This window comes from Rutilus rutilus, assembly GCF_951802725.1.
Source record: "Rutilus rutilus genome assembly, chromosome: 18".
NCBI lineage: Eukaryota > Metazoa > Chordata > Actinopteri > Cypriniformes > Leuciscidae > Rutilus > Rutilus rutilus.
Window position 1 is genome coordinate 15,351,303 of NC_140231.1, and position 22,564 is coordinate 15,373,866.

The following is a 22,564-nucleotide window of genomic DNA, read 5'->3' on the forward strand; positions in this document are numbered from 1 at the left end:
TATTTGGAAGATTGCCCTGGAGAGCAGTAAGATACAACCTACTGAAGTGATCAGATTCTACTCAAGTAATGAAGCAGTCAGCCATTTTAATGCCTTGGAAATTACAGAAGAGAAAATGGCTATTTAAATGCAGTACTTGACCGTGCTGAAAAATGACTTACTCTCTCCATTACCCAGCCTGGCTCTCACATTAAGCAAAAGTTACCGGCAAGGGGTTCATATCTATCACCTTAGCTACATTCATGGTAAATGCCATATTAAAACTGCCTGTAGATCGAACGACTGAATGACAGAAAAAAAGACCAACAATGTGGTTTGAACTCACAAAGCGCAATAGTGTCTACAACTGTCTCACTCAATTCACACATTTTCACATTTACTATGCATGCTGAGCAAAGTCAAAGTCTCTTTTCCCCAGTGTGTCTGAAGAAAAAAAGCCATAAAAGCCCAATACAAGGGACTACAGAAGACCTGGAACTAGAGTCTTTCAACGTATAGCTGACCTCATCATTGTCTACTATATATATATATATATATATATATATATATATATATAGCAATTTCCAGATTGAACACATCATAGCACAAACACACACAGCACGCCACAGTGCACACAAAGATCTACTGTAGATTAATTTAAGAAAAAGACATCTGTGTTATGAACCTATTAAACTGCGGAGCATTAACCTCATGCTGTTAAATTAAAGATATTTCACACTCATAAACATTTGCAGGGCATTTAAAAATATGGGAAATGTTATAGGGTATTCTAGTTACACCAAAAGAGATGTATGAGATGTATACCTCTGTATTGGTGTGTTTTCCATGACCTAGTGATGATGAGTGATCACTGGAATATAGTGGCTCATACACACTCATTCAATTAGTCTAACATTTTTGTGGAAACCGTGATACATTTTTTCAAGATTCTTTGGTGAATAGAAAGTTCAAAGAACAGCATTTATTTCAAATAGAAATATTTTGTAACATTATAAATGTCTTTAATGTCAAACTAACATATCCTTGCTAAATAAAAGCATTCATTTCTTTACAAAAGAAAAATATATTTTTAATCTTACTGATCCTATTATTTCGCAAAATAATGATTGTGAAAATAAATATTGTGTGTTTGAGTTGTAGTTTTTCTTGCACACTGATGATTCAAGTTGTGAGGAAAATATGTTATTACTTTTTACTTGATGGTCAGACCACGTGATATTTTTATTCAATTTAATTTTCTAAAAAATGGTATTAAAGTTTTGCAAATCACATGAAACCAACATGAATACAAAGTACATTTCTAAGAATTTAAACTTGAACTAGATTTTTTTTTTAATTTTCTTTATCATGGATACTCTTATATGTCATTGACCCACATCAGTATCATAATTGGATCACGACTGAAACTTCAGGTTTGATATCAGCTTTGCCGACACCTCTCAGTCTCAACTCACACTGCACTATTAAATGAGGTAATCTAAAAACTTAATTTAAACTTAATTCAAGTGCTGGTGTAATTGTTAAGCCCCAAGGGCTCATTAGACATCAGTGTCTACGCCACTATTAAAAACAAACAGCTCTTTGTCTCAGTTCAGCGATCCAGAGTCTCTCGAAGGCCGCAGAATGGACATATGAAACTTGCTCTGTGGATGGTAAGTGGCCTGACAGATCACTAAAGGTCCTGCTCGCCATATGGAGCTTTAGCTCTGAGAGTTTCAGAGCTGAATGAGACTTCTGAAGCAGTCGGGCAAAAAAAGGGAGCCATGATCTGATCACCCTCTGGCATGTGCTTCTTCATCCCTTCTGTTTTACAATAATTCTCCATTTCAGTGGCAGCGAGCTGCCAAGCGAGCCAGACCCAGCCCCACCACCAGCTGGTCCTCCAACCTGCAGTTTTATGTTGTGGAAGTGGGTTTTCAATTAAAAAAGTCTATTCAAACTATTTTTTTTTTTTTTTTTACCCCCTGAAATGGTGGAACTCATTAAAACCCTTCGCTGAAATGTGATACATCAAGTGAAGTGTGAAAGTTTTCTTGTTCTTTATTTATGTGGTGATTTATTATAAGTAAATTAATAATTTGTTAATATGAAAAAAGCAATGGTGCACCATTAGAGGCTGATGAAATGCACCATGCTTGGTTGCTCTCAGGCTCTGAAACAGGAAAAAGAGTCAAGGCTAATACAAACATAATGTATATACACACACACACAAACAACCTTGCTCTTATTTTTTTATTTACTGCTAATTGAACACTCACTTTCTGCTCTTAAATATCTTGTATGCACTTGTATACTTGTGTGTGTGTGCTCAAGTCTATTTTTGCAAACCCAACCATTTAACATCGGATAGTTTGCCGGTTGAAGGAACACCCGCGTAGGAATCCATAAAGCCACTGAAACATGCCGGAGCTTCGTCTGAACAGATCTGTCCACAAGCGTGCAGAATAAATACATAAACACGCAAAACTTTTAAATACACTCATGCATATGTGAGCAACCCCTGCCCACTGCCTCTGAAGCAAGGAAATTACTCTGGAGATGAGGTCCACTAAATGCACAGGGCCATTAGAGCTGGGCAAATAGCAGTTCTCTTAGGCCACTGATGGCTAAACTACCACAACATGTTAGTGACATCCAACAAGCTGCAGACAGCAGAGCTAAATAGACAGGGAAAACATTTAGGGACTCTGGGAGGCAGCTCTGGGAAGTCTGAGAAGATATATGAAATGTCTATGGTATCAAAATTGTGTATATTATATATATACAAAAATGTAAATTATAAAAAAAATGACTATATATATATATACATCGTGAAATAAAATTACTCATATCGTGATATAAGATTTTGATCATATCGCACCCTCCTAGGCGGTCCATAAACTTTAGACATGGTGGAGGGAAGAACGATTGCTGTTGTGACTGGTATTCTTTATTAGATGTTTCCACAACAGCTACATAATGAATAATGAAGTTGAATCAAAGCTTTAAAAAGTTGTAATGTAGACAAAACATTGGAAGGACCCAAGCAAATAAAGGAGAACCCTCATTCACACGATAAGTAAACATGGGCCTAACCTTGTTTGGGGGAGAACTGGAGCAAAGCAATTGGGCAGCAGAACAAGACCTCTGCCAACATCCATGGAGCTCAATTGTCTGGGTGAGGGATTAAATAAGAGGGCATTATACAAAATAGAGGCTCCATTCTGTTCCGGGATCAGATCTGCAGGTGATGCATATGTGTGCTGTAATGCTCTAATAGGACTGCCTGAATGCAGAACAAGAAATGATGGGCCACAACACCTCTGGCCAGGTCTTTGTGATGGGTCAGAAAATGACATCTGTAATGGGGCTATGTCTCTCAAGCTGCCATGTAGCTGTTTTTCCAGGCAATTATAATTTTAAGGTGTTCAGGAAGAAATGTACTGAAATGCTTTCTCTGCATGGTGGCAGTCAATGTTGTTAGCTGTCACCTCGGTTTAGTTCTGTAACAATTTACTTAAACTAAAAAATTTTAATGTTGGTTTATCCACAAGTAAGAACATGATGCTCCTTTTCTCCTTTTCAGCTTTTGATGGACCTGAGTGCATTTGAGGTCAGAGTTTGTTCCAATTGGTGTGCACCAGAGAACAAGTTAGTTAGAATAACATCAACTGCAAACTGCAACTGGAGCTACAAAAATGTGCGCAAATCATGAGCTGTCAAAAACTTTAAGAGTTCATTATCAAGCCAGTTGCAAAAAAAATCCATTAGTGACACAAAGTCAAGCTGTCAGATTGTATGTATATTTCCAGCAAGATTGTAATTTGAAATGAAACAGTTTGACTTTAATGAAAAGTACTGATAATGTCTTTAATATTAAAGGTGTTCCGTAAGATGAATGCATTATGATTCGAGAATTTACTCATGGTGCGTTAAGCCTTTTTCCTTTTCTGTGATGGACTATGATCCATCACAATGTTAAACCATCAGACAATGACTGACAACCTGCCACATAAGAATTACCTATAGTCAATTCAACCCTCACAAAAACACCTTTCATTCAGTAGTCACTCAAAACTTACAAATGAGCCATTCTGAATCACACAAATAACAAAGTGATTCCACAGTTTATTTTGTTGTCAACAGTATTTTGCCATTCTTCATTACTTTGTTCTAGAAAGATCCAACACCTGGCTCACAGCTCACAATGCATGTCACTCTCCTGACAAATCTAATAATCATAAAGCTGCTAATAGCCAAAAAACAAAGCACCGCAAATCTGCTCTCATCATCCTAATAACAAGGATTGTCTATCATATGACACTTTTCTTAATTCAACCCTAATGCACTGTAATTAAGTCGACAAATTAAATCAGTCATATTTCTAGAACAATAACTGCCCACAATTAAGCATTTAGCAATACTTGCCTTTATACTGCTGCATATAACTTTATTAACCTTTATTTAATAACCTCTTTATAAAATGTTTTGCCAAATAACATCAATTTAAACACAGGGCATAATGTTAAAAGTACATTTCAGAGACATAACCATTACACGGTGCAAACACAAACATGCATATATTTGCTGTCTGATCAATACAATCTAAATATCGGAAAAGAGTGTTGATATTTCAGTATCTCTGCTTGGTGCTATAGCTTGGTGTCATAGGCTTTTCAAACTAGTTTAAAACAGTATAGCTACTCAGTTTCAATACAATACAGAGCTTTGGAAAGAAGGGTGAGAAAGGTGACGAAAAAGACAGAAGTAGAAAAAAGTCGATCAACTGGACATGTACCAAAAGGAAAAATGAGCCACAGAGCCATTATGCAATGAATCCACTATGAGCAGTCTCCTAATTCTCTTTTTCACTGGTGACATATTACAAAAGTCAAAGAATTTTTAGCAACCCTACTTCTTTAAATGGGGTTTCAATTATTACTTTATGACCAAGAGCAAGAAAAAGAGGAAATCGCTGTTCTTTTCAGTAGTTACTTTCAACTTACAGCCAGCACGAATAATTGATTGCATGCTTTTATTAACTTAGACAATATTCCATTACCTCCCAGGCCGGGCTCCTTGTCGTTTTTTTGGGATAAGTTGATTTAAAAGGATCATTATGAAGCCTCCTGAGATGGCAGGACTAATTGTACAAATGATAAAACTAGTCTGCCATTATCTCACAGGTGACAGAGCATTTAAGATGAGCTAAAATGATCTTTAAAACCCATTACATGAGGAACAGGGATCCAGCTTAGGGTTCTGGGACATTACTAATATTCCCCCATTTCAGATCAGCTTGCATGCTGTTCGTAGTCACTTGGCAAAAAGAGATCTTTCGATTTGAACAGTTAAACAAATGGTTTATCAAACGAATGACTCTTATGTTATTACTGAAGTTTGGACTGTGTTGACTTAATCTTAATAACTCTTAAGAAATCATCATGAAAGCAGAATCTTGTTTCCATGGCAAACGCCTTCCAAACAAACTACAATCTAGAAGCGGGTGATGCATCATCAAATTCTCTATTGTTTGAGTATCATGCTGCATTTGATTTTGTCCTTTGTCTGAAGAGTTCTTAGTCTCGCTCCTTAGAAACGATGCAAATGAGAAAAGCAATCAGTGCATCTGATCAGAAATTTAAGCTCACTGGCTACTTCATTTAGTTCAAAGGTTCATTTAGTACAAAGGATTGAATAAAAGCGTGAAATCAAATGAAAAGTTTGGCTTTCAAGGCTAGAAGTAAGCCAGTCTTAATTCAAAAACCTGTTCCCAGCTCTAATGAGTGCTTAACAAATAAAGCCGAATGGATTTCTTGATTTGCAAGCCAACACAACAGAATCAAACCAAACTCTGAAATTAATGTATAGAGAAGACAGGGGCTAGTTGTCACAAATGTTTGTTTGTCTGGCAGACAAATGCATGTCTAAGAGGATTGTGTGTTTGTTTCAAAAAACTAGTTCAAAAGTTTTTACATGCATTTTAGATGTTGCAATTGAATTCAGTTCATTAACTGTTTCTTGAATTATTTTGTTTCATTATTGTTTTACTTTTTAAAATTAAAAAATTATATTTAAATAGCAGATTCCATTATAACAACATGACCCGTTAAAGGGTCAACTTGTGTTCGATGAACTGTATTTCTATGCAAATGTCCAGGCTTATTAGTCTACAAGGTATGTGCCTATACAGAAACAGAAATTGAAGCTGGAGGAAGAAAGTGACAAACTATAGCCCCGATCCTCCTTGTATAGTTTTTGTGTTTTGACTGTGGCTTTCAGCTGTAGTATTTTCAAATAACAAAACAGGGATACCACAGACAAATAAGTGGGTCAGTCAGCAAAAGTCCAAAAATACAAAGCCACAGGCACAGAGGTCAGTCGTGAATGTCTCTTGCCGCATTAGAGAGATGCGTGGCGCGCGCTTTCCACCAGTGTCTGTGTTACCGCTGCGGCATTATGGATATTGCACAAACTCTAGGCTATATCTCTTAATCCTCTAATCTGCAGAGCTCAGGGAATAGCTGGCTACATCTGTAAGACCCTGGAATGCCGGGGCAATGCTCTTAACATAAAAATGTCATATTCACTTCCCTCGGCAGAGATATGTTTACACAAGTCGCCCACACTCATGCATTGTAATTTGATGTAAGCTGTTCAGTTGATAGGGTGCCGTTCTGAGACGTAGCTGTATGAGTTTCCCAGGTGAGTTGCTTGTGACAGGTCGTGCAAAGCTGCCGCGGATGTCATGCATGACGATGAGACGAAGAGCCCGACTCCCTAAGCTACTGAATATACTGCAGCAACAAAAGAGTTAAAAAGTGGTAATGAAATTACTATAATTTGTGTAATCAGTCTACATTGATCAATGCATTCTAAAAATGGACTGAATACAATGACTATATTGTCTATTGTCAATATGACTAAATATTACTAATATAAAATATTTGTTGTTGGATGTTAAATCTGGACCATATTTAACCGATATTCTACATGTAACATAAAATTATAATTGTTTTTATTGTATCATGTACATATTTGTAACCTTTTTAACAAAATTATAAATACCTGTGTTCCTTGGTCATTCGTTTCTGATTATTCCCGCACCTGTTTCTGTTCTGGACAGCATTGTAGGTCTAAGTAGATTGTAGAACCATTGCCACCAAATGTCTCGGGTTTAATGCGGGTTTAATGGGCTGCTGTCACTTTAAGACGAATGCACGGACCCAATATAATCATGAAAAGCATCCGTTTTCTTGTTTAAAACACATAATCGGCTGTGTTTATGAGGATACTCACTGAGACAGGCATTTTGACTTTGACTTTTGCATGCACGTGTCTGTTCAAGCTCAAAAGAAAGAGAAAGAGACCAGAATTCGGTGTTCACATGCTATCTGCGCGGCTCTATGCGTGCAAGTTCCAGTCTTCTTGGGCTTGATGTTTAAACTGACAGGACTTAAAAACACATGCAAATGATTTGAAACTTTAACTTTAACTTTCAAATGAAACTTTCACTCTATGATGGTTAAACTTTTCAATGAATCCACGAATCACATGTGTTCCGAACTGGAACCGATCAACTACGAACCCTATACTTGACATAGCACATCCTACGATGTGACTATCGCAGATGCACACATTGCGATATCGATGCTAAAACGATACATCGTGCAGCCCTAATACAGGACCTAAAATTATCACTTGCCGAGCACCAAATGCAAGTAAAAATTGGCTTTGGTGAGCATGTGAAACTGTCAATCGCCAGCTGGCCAATAACATTTTTATTAATTCTAACAATGCAATGTTGTGAGAACATGAACATGAACAAATGTAAACGATGCTTGCAACAGTGCTGCGTCGTCACAAATGTTTAAGCCATGCCAATTTAAATATTCAAGCGTGTTAAACGAGTGCTGTTTTGGAGGTTTTCTGTGTGCAAACATCCAATGCGCGCACCCAGAAAAGCCGCATCAGACAGTGTGTGAATACTGAATTAAGCTCCGTTAAATGCCTTCTTGTTCTTGAACTGATAAATTCATATAAAATGATGTCAAAAAATTATCTGGTAAACATAGTCAGTTATGTCTTAACCCTCTGGGGTCCTTCGGGTCCAAATGGACCCGAAGCGTTTAAATAAAAAAATGTAAAAAATCATAGCTTCATCGGAATGGTCCGAAATTTGGTGACTTTGTTGGTACTTGGTATATGAACAACCAAAAAAATTGGGGACAGGATTTGAATAGTCTAAGTGGTTGTAAAAAAAATTGTCACACTCAGGACCTTCGGGTCCAAATGGACCCACCATAGGAAATGAATGGGAAATTGGCAAAAATGTGAAAATGCAGAGTTTTTTTGTGCGTACAATCTACAAATCAGCCACGATCCAGAAAAAAAGCACACAACAGTGAAGGGGTTAATCTATAAAACATCAAGAGTGCAAAACAGACACATCCACACACACACACACACACACAAACACACTTTTATACACATACACACTAATAAATTCAGATTACAAAAATCTGTTTTGAATTTTTAAAAATCACAGCTTCATCGGAATGTTACGAAACTTGGTGACTTTTATGGTATTAGGTATGTGAACACACAAAAAAATATTGGGGTCATGATCCAAGCACGTCACACTTCTGTTCTTTGGTCAAAAATGACCCCCATAGGAAATGAATGGGAAATTGTCAAAAATATGAAAACACAGAATTTTTTTGTGCATACAATCTACAAATCAGCCAGGATGCAGAAAAAAAGGACTCAACAGTGAAGGGGTGAATCTCTAAAACATCAAGAGTACAAAAAAAACCACACACACACACACACACATTTTTTTTAATAAAAATTAAATAAAAAAATACATATATAAAAAATGTCTATTATATTCAATGGGAAAAAATGGGTCATAATTATTGCATAAATATTAATTAAAATCATAAAATTATCTCAAAACACCAAAAAAGAAAAGAAAAAATATTATAAAAAACAAGTAAAAAAAAAAAGTCCTGAGTGTGACTGTTAAACGAAGGACCCCAGAGGGTTAAGGGAACGTAAATAGTAAACGTGTTTCATTATATTGGATCCATGCATTAGCTCTTAAAGTGACAGCATCCTAATAATCCTGTTGCTGTCTGTGTTTTTAAAGTTAATCAAACAGCAAAAGACAAAGGCAAAATCATTCACTGCTCTTGACTGAATAACTTTTGTAACTTTAATATGGATTAATCTCTGTTTATTTTTTTACAGTGAAGACTATGCAGTGTTATTTTACATGTGATTACTTTATTAAATGAAGTTTTATGTAAAGTTTGGGAGGAGCACGTTCAGGTAATGAACCAATCAGCACAAGAGGAAGCCTGTATAAATGAAGCCTTTCCTCACCTCTGCCTCATGACAAGTTTCACAGCATCCCTCCACCACCCCATCACCTCACTCTCGGCTGGTTTCTATCCCAGTAAAAAGGGGGAGTACTCTGGATTCGGGCCAAATTCCGAGCTCGGAGCCCTCCCCCGGACAGTATGCCAAATACGCTTAAAATACTACATCTGCTTTCATGTACGTGTGAAAATTGCTAAAATTGTGTTGTAACTGTCTGTTTTTGCGTACTGTATTGGATGAGAACTCATCTCACACAAAAAAAAGAAGAATGTAAAATACTGTTTTACTGATTCATCAAAGAATAATCAACAGATTAATTAGCAAACAAATAATAATTAGCTGCAGGCCTAGTTGAATACATAACACTGACACACAACATCTTAAGGAACAGTTGTTATTAGTCAGGAGGACAGTGATGTGCAAACAAGAAGAACAGAATGAATCACTTGTCCACCTGCTTTGCTGTGTTGTTTTGCAATGCAATCAGATACAGCCTCATTTCAAGCCTTCATTTGCTGTAGTAAGACTTTTCAAAAAAAGTGTAATTAAGGTGACAAGTCTAAGGCAGGAAAATGGAGTCACTTTCTCTAATGTGTATCTGATGGGTGGTGATTGTTTAAAATGTTGAAAGACTGACGCTAATCTACTATCTGTTGTGAATATACAGTGGATAAGCTCCTTCTATTGCTATAATCTTCCATGCAGGATGCCTAAAAATATGTGAAGCCTGTTTGTTTTGTTACAGCAGAAAAAGAAGTAGTTTTATTTATATAGCGCCTTTCCGTAGCTCAAGGTCGCTTTACATTGTACATTACAATACATTTACACACCCGCACACACATTACAATCACATAAGGACACATATAGTGACATTATCCAAAATACATGTTAAATAGATATGTTTTTAGCTGAGTCTTGAATGTAGCCACAGATGAGATATTACGAAGTGTAAGGGGTAGTGAATTCCATAATTTAGGATCATTAACACTAAATGACCTTCCACCTACAGTAGACAACTGGAAACGACGGATGGACAATAAACCAAGTTCAGCTGCATCTAAGGGACCGGGATTGGCGGTAAGAGTGAAGTAGATCAGACAGATATGTTGGTGCAAGACTATTTAATGCCTTAAACGTTAGAAGTAACACCTTAAAGTGAATACGTGACGCCACGCCACGGGTAGCCAGTGAAGGTCATGAAGCAGAGGAGTAGTGTGAGCCTGGTGGAGGGGAGAACTCTTGCTGCTGAGTTTTGAACATACAGTAATCTTGCAATACGTTTTTTTGGGCAGACCAGGAAATAGAGACGTGCAATAATCCAGACGTTATGTGATTAATGGATGAATTAAGGTTTCAGCATCAGCTAAAGTGAGAGAGGATCGAAGACGTGCAATATTGCGAAGATGGAAAAAAGAGTTTTTAACAAGAAATATGAGAGCCAAAAGATAGTTGAGTCGATTAAGACACCAAGGTTAGATTATAGATGACGAAAGCTTAACATGAACTCCATCAATATCAAAGGACAGGTCCATCCTTTTGACTGAGGCAGCAGAGCCAATCACCAATATCACAGTTTTTGTATTATTTAATTTGAAGAAATTCAGGGACATCCCATTCTTGATGTCCCTGATACATGCAGTGAGTGAGTCAGGCAGGGATGGCCTATCGGAGCTGGTGTTAAGATAAATTTGAATGTCATCAGCATAGCAATGAAATTGAAGTCCATGTCTGTGTATGATGTCACCAAGTGTATACAGTGGGGAGAACAAGTATTTGATACACTGCCGATTTTGCAGGTTTTCCCACTTACAAAGCATGTAGAGGTCTGTATTTTTTTATCATAGGTACACTTCAACTGTGAGAGACGGAATCTAAAACAAAAATCCAGAAAATCACATTGTATGATTTTTAAATAATTAATTTGCATTTTATTGCATGACATAAGTATTTGATCACCTACCAACCAGTAAGAATTCCGGCTCTCACAGACCTGTTAGTTTTTCTTTAAGAAGCCCTCCTGTTCTCCACTCATTACCTGTATTAACTACACCTGTTTGAACTCGTTACCTGTATAACAGACACCTGTCCACACACTCAATCAAACAGACTCCAACCTCTCCACAATGGCCAAGACCAGAGAGCTGTGTAAGGACATCAGGGATAAAACTGTAGACGGTCAATCTCCCTCGGTCTGGGGCACCATGCAAGATCTCACCTCGAGGGGCATCAATGATCATGAGGAAGGTGAGGGATCAGCCCAGAACTACACGGCAGGACCTGGTCAATGACCTGAAGAGAGCTGGGACCACAGTCTCAAAGAAAACCAGTAGTAACACACTACGCCGTCATGGATTAAAATCCTGCAGCGCATGCAAGGTCCCCCTGCTCAAGCCAGCGCATGTCCAGGCCCGTCTGAAGTTTGCCAATGACCATCTGGATAATCCAGAGGAGGAATGGGAGAAGGTCATGTGGTCTGATGAGACAAAAATAGAGCTTTTTGGTCTAAACTCCACTCGCCGTGTTTGGAGGAAGAAGAAGGATGAGTACAACCCCAAGAACACCATCCCAACCGTGAAGCATGGAGGTGGAAACATCATTCTTTGGGGATGCTTTTCTGCAAAGGGGACAGGACGACTGCACCGTATTGAGGGGAGGATGGATGGGGCCATGTATCGCGAGATCTTGGCCAACAACCTCCTTCCCTCAGTAAGAGCATTGAAGATGGGTCGTGGCTGGGTCTTCCAACATGACAACGACCCGAAACACACAGCCAGGGCAACTAAGGAGTGGCTCCGTAAGAAGCATCTCAAGGTCCTGGAGTGGCCTAGCCAGTAGGGCTGGGTAAAAAATATCGATTTCTCGATTTTAATCGATTCTCATTTTTATGAACCGATATCGATTCTTAAATCCCAAGAATCGATTAGTCATCCTGTTTTCAGTTGATGAATGAATAACATTGTAGCGCGCATCCCATCCAATAAATCGCAATAATCTTTGTGCTTTGTTACTATTGATATGAAACAAAGTCTCAGATTTCAAATTATGTTATATATTATACATTTTCTTACGACATTCAAAAACATAAATACCATTTTGGCGCTGTGGCATGAGATCGCTCTGGCACAGCTCAGCTCAAGAGAAGCAGCAGCGCTGAGCGCACATGATATTCTCTTCCGCCTTAATAATACCAGTTACCGCGCGAAATAAACATGAATGAGCATCTGAAAGTAAGTTAAAAGGTAGAGTACAACTTATTGAAATCCGTATCATGTGACATGGAATCGCTCAATCAGTGTTTCAACCGTGGAAAGACGTCATTAAATCAGCTTGTAAACAATGTCATGTAACGTCACATTTACCTCAGAAAAACCATATCCAGTGACCATAAACTCGTTAGTCAGCTAGAAAAATTTACTCTAGAGAGGAGCATTTTGCTAAATATATGTATATTACATATTCATTATAATTTTTAATGTTCTTCAATTTTTAATGCATGTTTGAATAAATCTGTCAGGTTTTTATGACAGCCACCATTTAAATGTTTATATTTCATATAACTTTATTATTATAAAAATAAATAAGTGTAATTTAAGTGTTTGTATACAAATCAGTTCATTTTTACCTTCAATATTATTGTAGGTGCATTGATACATATAGATAAATATATTTCATACATTATATCATATTATAATACAACTTATTAGGCCTTTATATTTATAGAATAGCAAAGTAGGCCTAATCAATAAACAAGACTGAACCACAGATGTGAAATATAAAGGCTATCATGATCATTTGTTTAGTTTATAATACGTTTTATTTTTAACTTAAACAAATACAACATATAACATTAAAAACTCATCGGCTTAGACTGCATTTGAAGAAAAATAAACACAACAGAACTCATTTTTACATTTCCCGCTGTTGACACTTGTCATCATCATTGCTACGATACGTGACTCACAATGACTGAAACGACCAATTAAAAGGGCATTCTCTGATGATGTTCCAAGATGTTAAAAAACGATACGCTGATCATAGACAAACAGGGGGAGAAATTAGTATCTACCGCACCGTCTGTTTTTTTTTTTCTTATCATAGCCTACAAATGTCTTCGTTCATAGTCTGACATAGGCTATATTAGAAGCTATGTGTCTGTCATGGATTTGCACTGAATTGATTCTCAAAAATACGGAACAAAGTGCGTTCCGTATCAGTTCAATACGGAACAAGACTTTTATGTGTCAAATACGGGACGATTCCGTATTATACGGAACGGTTGGCAACCCTACCCCACTGTATATATAGATGATGAACAATAGTGGGCCAAAAACTGAACCTTGAGGAACACCCTGTGTAAGTGAAGCAGTGGCAGATCTATACCCTTGTATGGTGATATAGTACTTTCTGTCGCTGATGTAAGAAATGAGCCAGGAAAGAGCGGAACCAGTGATGCCGATATCAGAAAGCCAGACATCAGTATTTCATGGGAGACTGTGTCAAATGCAGCGCTTAGATCGAGAAGCATCAAGATGTTTATTAACCCTGAATCCACAGACAAAAGAATGTCATTAACCACCCGAAGAAGAGCAGTTTCAGTGCTATGAGATGGGCGAAATCCTGACTGATCTAAATCAGTCTAATGATCTAAATATGATCGCAATTGCAAAGCCACAACCTTTTCAAGGATTTTGCTTAAGAATCCTAAATTAGATATTGGCCTGTAATTGTCCATGTTTAGATGGTCAAGGCCTGTTTGTTTTTTAAGAATGGGGGTCACCGCAGCCATTTTTAATTCTGCTGGGACAATGGCGGAAGCCAAACTACAGTTTATCATATGTGTTATGAAGTGCAACTTCAAGGACACACATCTTAAGCAAAACAGTAGGTGTAGGATCAAGCCGGCAGGATATAGAATTAGACTTCACATTTAGATCACTTATGGCTACAGGAGTAGTCAGAGTAAAAGCAGAGACAGAGTTTGTTGAGTGAGCTGAAAGAGATAACATCAAATGAACATTTGAGTCACTTGTATGAGGGGTGTCTTTGGTGATGGATTCAGTAATTGACTTCAATTTGTCTGAAAAGAATTGGGAAAAGCTATTCACAAGCACCCCAGAGTCCGAAATAACATGTTGTGGTGGATTAGTGAGTTTGTTAACCATAGCAAAGAGTGATTTGGGCCTGCACATGGAATTCCTAATGGTAGAGGAGAAATAAGAGGATCTTGCATCGTTGAGGGCTGTACGGTAGTTGAGCAAATGTTCTTTAAAAGCCAGAGAGTGCACAATGAGTCCAGTTTTCCTGTATAGTCTTTCTAGGCGGCGACCCTCAATTTTCATCGTTAGAAGTTCAGGAGTGAACCAGGGTGAGGCACGAGTAGATGGAACCAGTCTAGTTTTAACAGGAGCATGCCTCTCAAGTATTTGAGAAAAAGCATTATTGTAAATACAGTAGATTTCTGACGGACCATTAGATGACAAGGTAGAAGCCCTTATTGAAACAGAGAAAGAAGACGGATTCACAGAATTGATTTTACGATAGGTGACCATTGAAGTTTATGAGTTTGTGATCTGAGAAAACAAAATCAGAGCCACTAACAAGAATATTTTATAAGCCAGATGTACATATGAGATCCAGTAAATGACCCCTTGAGTGAGTAGCAAAAGTTACATACTGTAAATTAAGATTACAGCCAGTGACGTTTGGTCAGTCATTTTCAGCGCTAGGTATTAAAATTCTGCAACATCATGAAACTCGATTTTGGATATTTTAATAGTCTCAAGGCAAACTACAGGCATTCAGTCTCACGGCAAACTACAGGCAAAATACAGGCATTCAGCATCAGTGAAGGCACCTTAAACTACAGCATAACAAGAGAGAGTGATGGAATAGGTGCATAGAGTTTTCTAATAAAAAAAAAGTGTATTAATTTGAATTCATTATTTAAAAATAAATGTTATTCTACATCCTGCCCAATGTTGGCTCCAAAACAATGTGTAATTTGAAGGCTCTGAAAACTATGTAGGATATGCTTTACTACAGAAAGGGTTCAAATATAAATATAGTTTAAAAAAATCTGATTGCTTAACATTTTTACGCAGAAGTAAAAATCACTGCATTAAAAATGAAAAACAAAAGTTCAAATGGTACAAGGAACACATACTCAACTGAACAGTAATTTGCATAACCTATTACAATACTCCCTTTACTGTTTCTCATAAAAATGCAATTACATGCTAGCCTGACGTCGTCATACTCAATTCTAGTCAGAATGTGAGTCTGATACTTCTCCATTGAGCTTTGATTATGGGGCGTGTTTCAACCGAACCAGGAAAAAAAATTCCTCTGCACTCAATTGGATAGACCTACAACCAATCAGAGCAACGGAGTAAGTGACGTATGTTTTTCATTCATGTTTCCGATCGCGGTTCTCTGTTCCTCTTTTAAAATTGAATGCGCTGTCGATATCTTCTATAACAGACGCGATGGCGGAATCTACACATGATGTTTTATAAACAAATTTCAGGAGGAGCACATTCAAATAATCAATCCAATCAACCGTCTATCAGCATGAGAGGAAAGCATATATTTATTCACTCGGTCAACTCACCTAACATGACAGTTTTCAGCATCCCTGCACTCACTCTTGGCTTGTTCTTCCACAGCCAGGAATACGGGGGGAGTACTTTGAGTTCGGGCCGAATACCGAGCCCGAAGCCTCCCCTCAGACAGCACGCCAAATATGCATTTATTCTATCTGACTTATTTGTAAGCGTGAACTCGTGAAATCTCAATTCTTCAGCGGCAGTCATTTGAATTCAACCCAAGCGCTCGTTGATGACGTGGATGATGACGTTACCGTTGCTTATCTGTCCATCATCGTATAAAGCCCGCCCTGACAATTTGATTGGTCCGAACAATTTTTGTTCGGGCATAATAGCTCCTCAACGGAGCGAGTCCAGACCGAACTTCCCGACCAAAAAATATTGTGGGCGGGGTTCGGGCTGGCACCCAGGCTAATTACATGCATGTGCTACATACAGAATTTTAAACCTGTACTTAATGTCTGACAACCTACATTTAATGTAAAATAATGTATAAAGTCTCACCATGAAGTCAAAATTGACAATTCTTTTTATATGGAATAGTGCAGTATTTATTGCAAATCATTTATCTGTGGAATTAAATGCATGCGCCCTCGAAATCTTTAATCAAAATAACTTCCTCTTCCTCTTTCAATTACAACATATTCTCTGATTATGTATTTTTGGCGGCGAAGGCGAGACCTGTCATTCACATGAGATCACAGCAATAGCAAACATTGTAAAAAATTGTACATCACAATAGGGAATAAAATACTATCGCAACTTCCGTTTCACAAAAAAAAAGACTTTAACATAGATTTACCTGCAGTCAAGACAAGCCTTTATGTAAAATGGAAATAATAACTGGACTTCCTAACATTTACAGATAAAGATATAACTATAAAATGTATGTTATGCACTGTCAATGTGTAAAAAATGTCCAACCAGGGCTTCAAAAATGTGTTCTACGACAGATCAAAAATCATACGGGTTTGGAAAAACATAGAGGTGGGTAAATAATGACAGAATATTTATGTGAACTATCCCTTTAAGAAACAGCACTTTCCCAATAGAGGCTCTAACATGATGGATGTGTCAAAGGTGGTGATAAATGAAGCTTTTACTGAGGCAACTGACCACCAAAGCTTTATACACAGAAACAAGCAGCTAACAGCGAATGCCAAAAGCGCAACATGCACATTAACTGAGTCCAAACTGAAATGCTTATTATCATCCAGTCAACAAAGTATGCAAATGTTCTTCAGGTCTTCACATTTCAACCATGACTAATAAGCTACATGCAAAATAACCTACTTAGTAACATAATGCATAAGAGAACATCTTATCTTTAAACTGTCAATATGTGTGAGAATGACCAGACTTTATAAGTTCATCTTAACGAGAAAAACACAAATCTGGAAAACACTTAGTTTACCTGTCTCCTTCAGCAGCACTCTGAACGTGAGTATAGCGAATATAGACAGCGGTGGAGTTGTCAAATAATAATACAAGTCAAAATTATTGTTGTTTAGGCCCTTGAATGCGTTATTATGCACGTTCACTGCAGCATATTAGTTAGTATGCGAGCACCGCTACTGCGGATGAGATAAAACACACGCGCGCGCGCACAGCCGTACTGATATATCAATATGTGAAGGAATTTAGACTGACAGTTAGAAAAAATAAATAAATAAAGAATATTTACCCGTTCAGGAAGATTATTTTCTTATAACCACATCTTTTCTCTATCTTCTTGTGAAGTTTTTGTCCTCGCTCACGTCGGAGTGTTTGTTCTCGCGCTGTTTCTTCGTTCCACTCAGATACTTATTTCATTCTGTCTCTTCTAACGCTACAGAACAAACCTGTACTGGTGATGTCCGTCGAGGAGGACCGAGAAAACTAAAACAAACAACCCATTCCGATGTGGATGTCCGTGGTGTCTCGGACAAGGCGAATGGTTAAGTAGTAGAGCAAGCACATGTGTAAATGTTGTCATTCGTGGAGCTGTGATAATCAGAGGGAGGGTTAGGAGATGTTTGCCTAAACCAGTCAGAGTGTTGCTCCAAGTGTTGTTGGTGCTCTGTGGAGGTATCACTGTGGGAGAATTTGTGTGTCATCTTAGAATAACTGAACCTGTATATTATTTTAAACATTTTTAGTACTTCCAGGTTTGGAAGCCTGGAACTGCAAGATGAAAACAAATTAAAATCCTGTAGTGCCTTCCTTTCCTTCCTTTATTTATTTACTTACTTACTTTAATATTTGTTTCTTGTTTTTGTTTTTTGTTACTTACTTTAATATTTGTTTATGACTCTTTTTTTCCTAATTTGCAAAAAAGAAATTATTTAAAGTCATTTTTTATATATATTTGCAGTATTTATTATAAATTATTTATCTGTGCTTTTTTTATTATTATTCATGTGCCCTCATAATCTTTAATCATAATAACATCCCCTCCATCTTGCAGCAACCTATCTTCTTTTTTTTAATAATGAGTTCACTGGTCAAAGGGCAGGACATCCTGTGACTCACATGAGATCACAGCAACAGCAAACAATCCAATGATTCAATTTCCGATGGGCAAAATCAAGTCCCATCCTACATTATTTCTTGTTCAGTAACTCGTTTCATTTGAATATATGTCGCAATAGGGAGAAAAAGGCTATCGCAACTATCTTTTTATGCTGACTTCAACTTGCTGGCTAACAATGCATGTGGTTGCAACTCTGACCACTAGGAGCACTAACAGAAAAAAGGCAATCAATGGCCCTATTTTAAATGGCACACTTCATGTGCACTTTCAGTCTTGTGGACTTACAATGGCTGCTGTGTGCGCATGTCTAATAAGTCCATGAGACCGAAGGTTGTCCCATTTGTCATTTTTGGTCATAAGCACCCTCTTTGTGGTCGATATGCACCCTCGATGCACATTTTTTCAGAGCCCGCAATGAAGCGAGCTCCGCAGTAGACTTCTATCCGACAGTCAGAGCAGCATCACATCACTAAAGTGTGGACTCATAGGAAGACCGTGAGTATTTAGGGTGCCATTTGGGACAGGGCCAACAGGGGCTTTCACACCGGAGGAACCTTTTCATAGCTCCTAGAACTATTGGCGAAAGTACCCGCTTTCTGGCTTGTTCGCACCGCAGGAACTGGGAACATTTTTTGTTCTAGGTACTCCTTTTGGGGGAACTAAATTAGCTCCGACTTCAGAGTAGGGTCTGAACCAGTGCTATAGGAACTACCAGTGACGTAAGTGTACACTGATTGGCTGAACGCACACGAAAGACCAGCGCCCGCCATTTTTTAAAAAGCTGTGTACACGCACAGATTATAGCCTTTAAATTTACTCCAAGAACTAACTCTACAAACATGGAAAACACCTTTTTGATGAACCTCTCAACCTTTACGCTAAGGAGAAAATCCAACGCAATTTGAGGGGACCAAGCGAAACATGTTTATGTATTTCTGCTCAGCTAGCGACATTGGACATCAACCACATGGCAAACACTAATCATTTTTTTTAGATACTGTCTACTTTCTTTGTATAACAGTTCTATTCGACAGTTCGTATTAGACTGGACTGTTAGACAGATCATAAACTAATGAAGACGGAGAATGTGTGCTCAGGCGCTGGCATTCTCAGCAAAAATGAAATGTCCGCTGTGCCGGAAAATAAAAGTTACAATGCGGCTTGCGTCACTTCAGAGTTCCTGGCGGTGCGAATGCATCCAGGAAAATGGCCTAAGGGAACATTTTCTTCTCGGGGGACCACCCTGCTTTTTAGTTCCTAGAACTAAGTTCCTAGAACAACCCCGGTGCGAAAGGGGCTAATGGCTGTGTCCGAAATAGCCCCGTATTGCCTCCCACTATTCCCTACATTACTCAACTAATATAGTCCATTGACTGAATGAATAAAAGTGAATGAGCGAATTCAGACACTGAGTGGACCAGAAGCATCTGGCGAGACACAGGAATTAATTTGGTGGACACTCACAGTGCAGGTATTTTGAGTGTACATCAGGGTATAACAGCAGCCTAGCGGACAGGAACACAGGGAACAGTATAACCACACCCCGGAACGTTATCTCTATCAAGGGGGCCATGGACTTGTGGTTCGTGAGGGGGGCCCCGTGGATTTGTACTACACCAATGGGTATAGTGGATGATTTCAGATGCAGCCAATGACTTTGGCTATAAAATTACCATGCAATACCAACTAAGGCCACTAGGAACACTAGTAGTTAAGGACACTGAAACTGACAATAGCATGCAATACCAACTTTAGCCACTAGGAACACCAGTAGTTAGGGGCGATGTCTTGATGAGTAGTACCAACTTTGGCCACTAGTAAAGTGTCATTCACACTGACAGTGACTTAGATCAGCAAATTACCAATAAACTACGAATAGAAGGTCAGACAGTGATCATTTGCCTGATAGAGGTGGATATCAGCAGCCTTCAGTGATCTAATTTCTGTTAGTGTAAAACGGGCTTAAGCATGAAATCTTTTACAGTATTACTTTATTGTTATATAACGTGATGCATTTATAAGTAATTTCTTTTTTTGTTGTTGTTGTTGTTGTTTTTTTAAATCAGCTCTTAGCATTCATGAGACAAACCCATCCACAGAAATCAGCTCAGGATAAATGATTTAAATTCTCTTTCTTTTGGTTTTGTAACTGTCTGCCTTGTGTCTACATAACTGATGAAAATCAACTGAATGAACCTTTGCTCACGGGTGTCAAGCTGGATTTGGGGAGGAAGTAATCACACATTTCCACCTAGGATATCTGACTGCGGTAAGATACAAACATGTTTTTCTCCAGAACACTGCTGGAAAATATGGTCTGTGCCCTGCTTGATAATGACATATTGCATTCATTTAGTTCTGCGACAAAGACGCCCCTCCAGAAAAATGCGACTAATGGAAATGGAGGCCAGAGATGAGAGAGGCCACACAAATACTCCACTGAGCTAACACAGTTATTAATTATGCCAAATAATACCTGCTTCAGAAAGAAAGTGTATTTTTGAAAACAGGGCATATTGTGTAAGTAGGTTTCTGTTATGCACATAACAATGATCCTTTACAATCATCCTTTTGTTTAACCAATTTTTTTAAACTGTAAGTAGAAGCCAAACATTGTTATAAGATAATTAAACAATTCACCTTTATAAGTACTTTCTGTATTTCAGAGGGATACAAAACACCGGGGGCTAAACAGTATAGACCCAGTGTCTCTACAAAGCTGTTCTACAGGTGTCCCTATCCAAAATATATTTTGGGAGAAATGTCTTACAACGATGCATTGGAGACGCTGTGAGCTCAGGAGGTGGTCGGCTCCTGTGGTGAAGTGCTTGGAGCAGTTTGAGTCACTATGGGGTATGGAGGTATGGGGAGCAAAGCGCAGTATGTCGCTAATCGCTGTGTTTTTTGCATCCTGCCGAGACATGTTCACGCGGGGCTCCGACACAAAGCCACAACATAGTTTCCAAAGAAACAGAGCCACCGACATATTCACCTTATTTTCGAACGCGGAAGTAAATATGGGTCCAGTTTCCGGTTTTTGTGCGGCACTTCCGTTTCCTCGCTTCTCTGGGCTAACTAACGATATCGATTGCGAAGGATTATGCAGAGTTGACAGAAAAATGTTACACATGCCGTAGCAGATGAATACAACAAAGAACTAAAGCCCCGCCTCACCCAGGTCGGGTTCTGGACCTGGTTGAAAACACTCATGCATCTAGCTGGTAGATTGCCAAAACTTCGCCGGCGCCTTCAGCACCGCCCTAAACACGGTCGAGCCAACGCTGGACTAAGTTAATATATCTATGGAGGTAGGCTATTTTGTCATGTCAAATGTATTAATAATGTCATCAGAATGCAACCAAAGCACATGATAGCAATAAGTAGATCATAGATGGCTATAAATAATTATAAATCATACAAAATAAATGCCATGATGATCATGCCATGATGACTAGATTTTATACAGGGGTTACTATAATGATTTTGTTTCTCCTTGGAGTTTTTATTCAGACTTCGTAGCCCAGCCACTTTTCTGGTATCGGGTGGTCTTCTGTAGGTCTTGTGTTCACGAAATGAAAAGAACAAACATACGGTCGTTTCTTCAAATGGGCTGCGTGGCGTGTCCGTTATTTCGGCTCCCATGTTAACCGGTTATTTAGAGCTTGCACACTGCCTGCGTGACACGCGCGTCTCAGGGAAAATGCGTGCATGCTAGAAATAGAATCGACGCCTATTTTTCACGCGACACGCAAGCGTTTCGGAAGCGTTTCCAGGCAAAATAGAATAGGAAAATATGTTTGTATGTCATTTTGATATGAATACATATTAATGACATTTTGATGTTTGAATTTAGGGTTTGACATAAATGCAGATATAGCCTAAATGTAAAATATATATATATATATATATTATCGATTTTCAAATATTGCACCTGTCAATACAGAACGAAATATTCTGTAGCCTATTTTGCCGTCAATACTGCCGACGTTGTCTTTGCTGCTATTATGTTTAACATTAAGTGCCTTCCACAACTCTCTCCCCATATGTCGAATATATCACCAATGAGGCTTATCATGTCACCTAG

General features: G+C 38.3%; 1 protein-coding gene across 1 annotated transcript in view; it reads right to left on the minus strand.

Moving 5' to 3' along the window:
• Positions 1 to 18,501, minus strand: part of LOC311276765 (teneurin-2-like) — a 72,906-nt gene extending 54,405 nt beyond the window's left edge. The window contains exon 1 of the mRNA XM_084386647.1: positions 17,653 to 18,501. The gene's annotated coding sequence lies outside the window, so the exon portion shown is untranslated. The remainder of the gene's footprint in view (positions 1 to 17,652) is intronic.
• Positions 18,502 to 22,564: the final 4,063 nt, after the last annotated feature.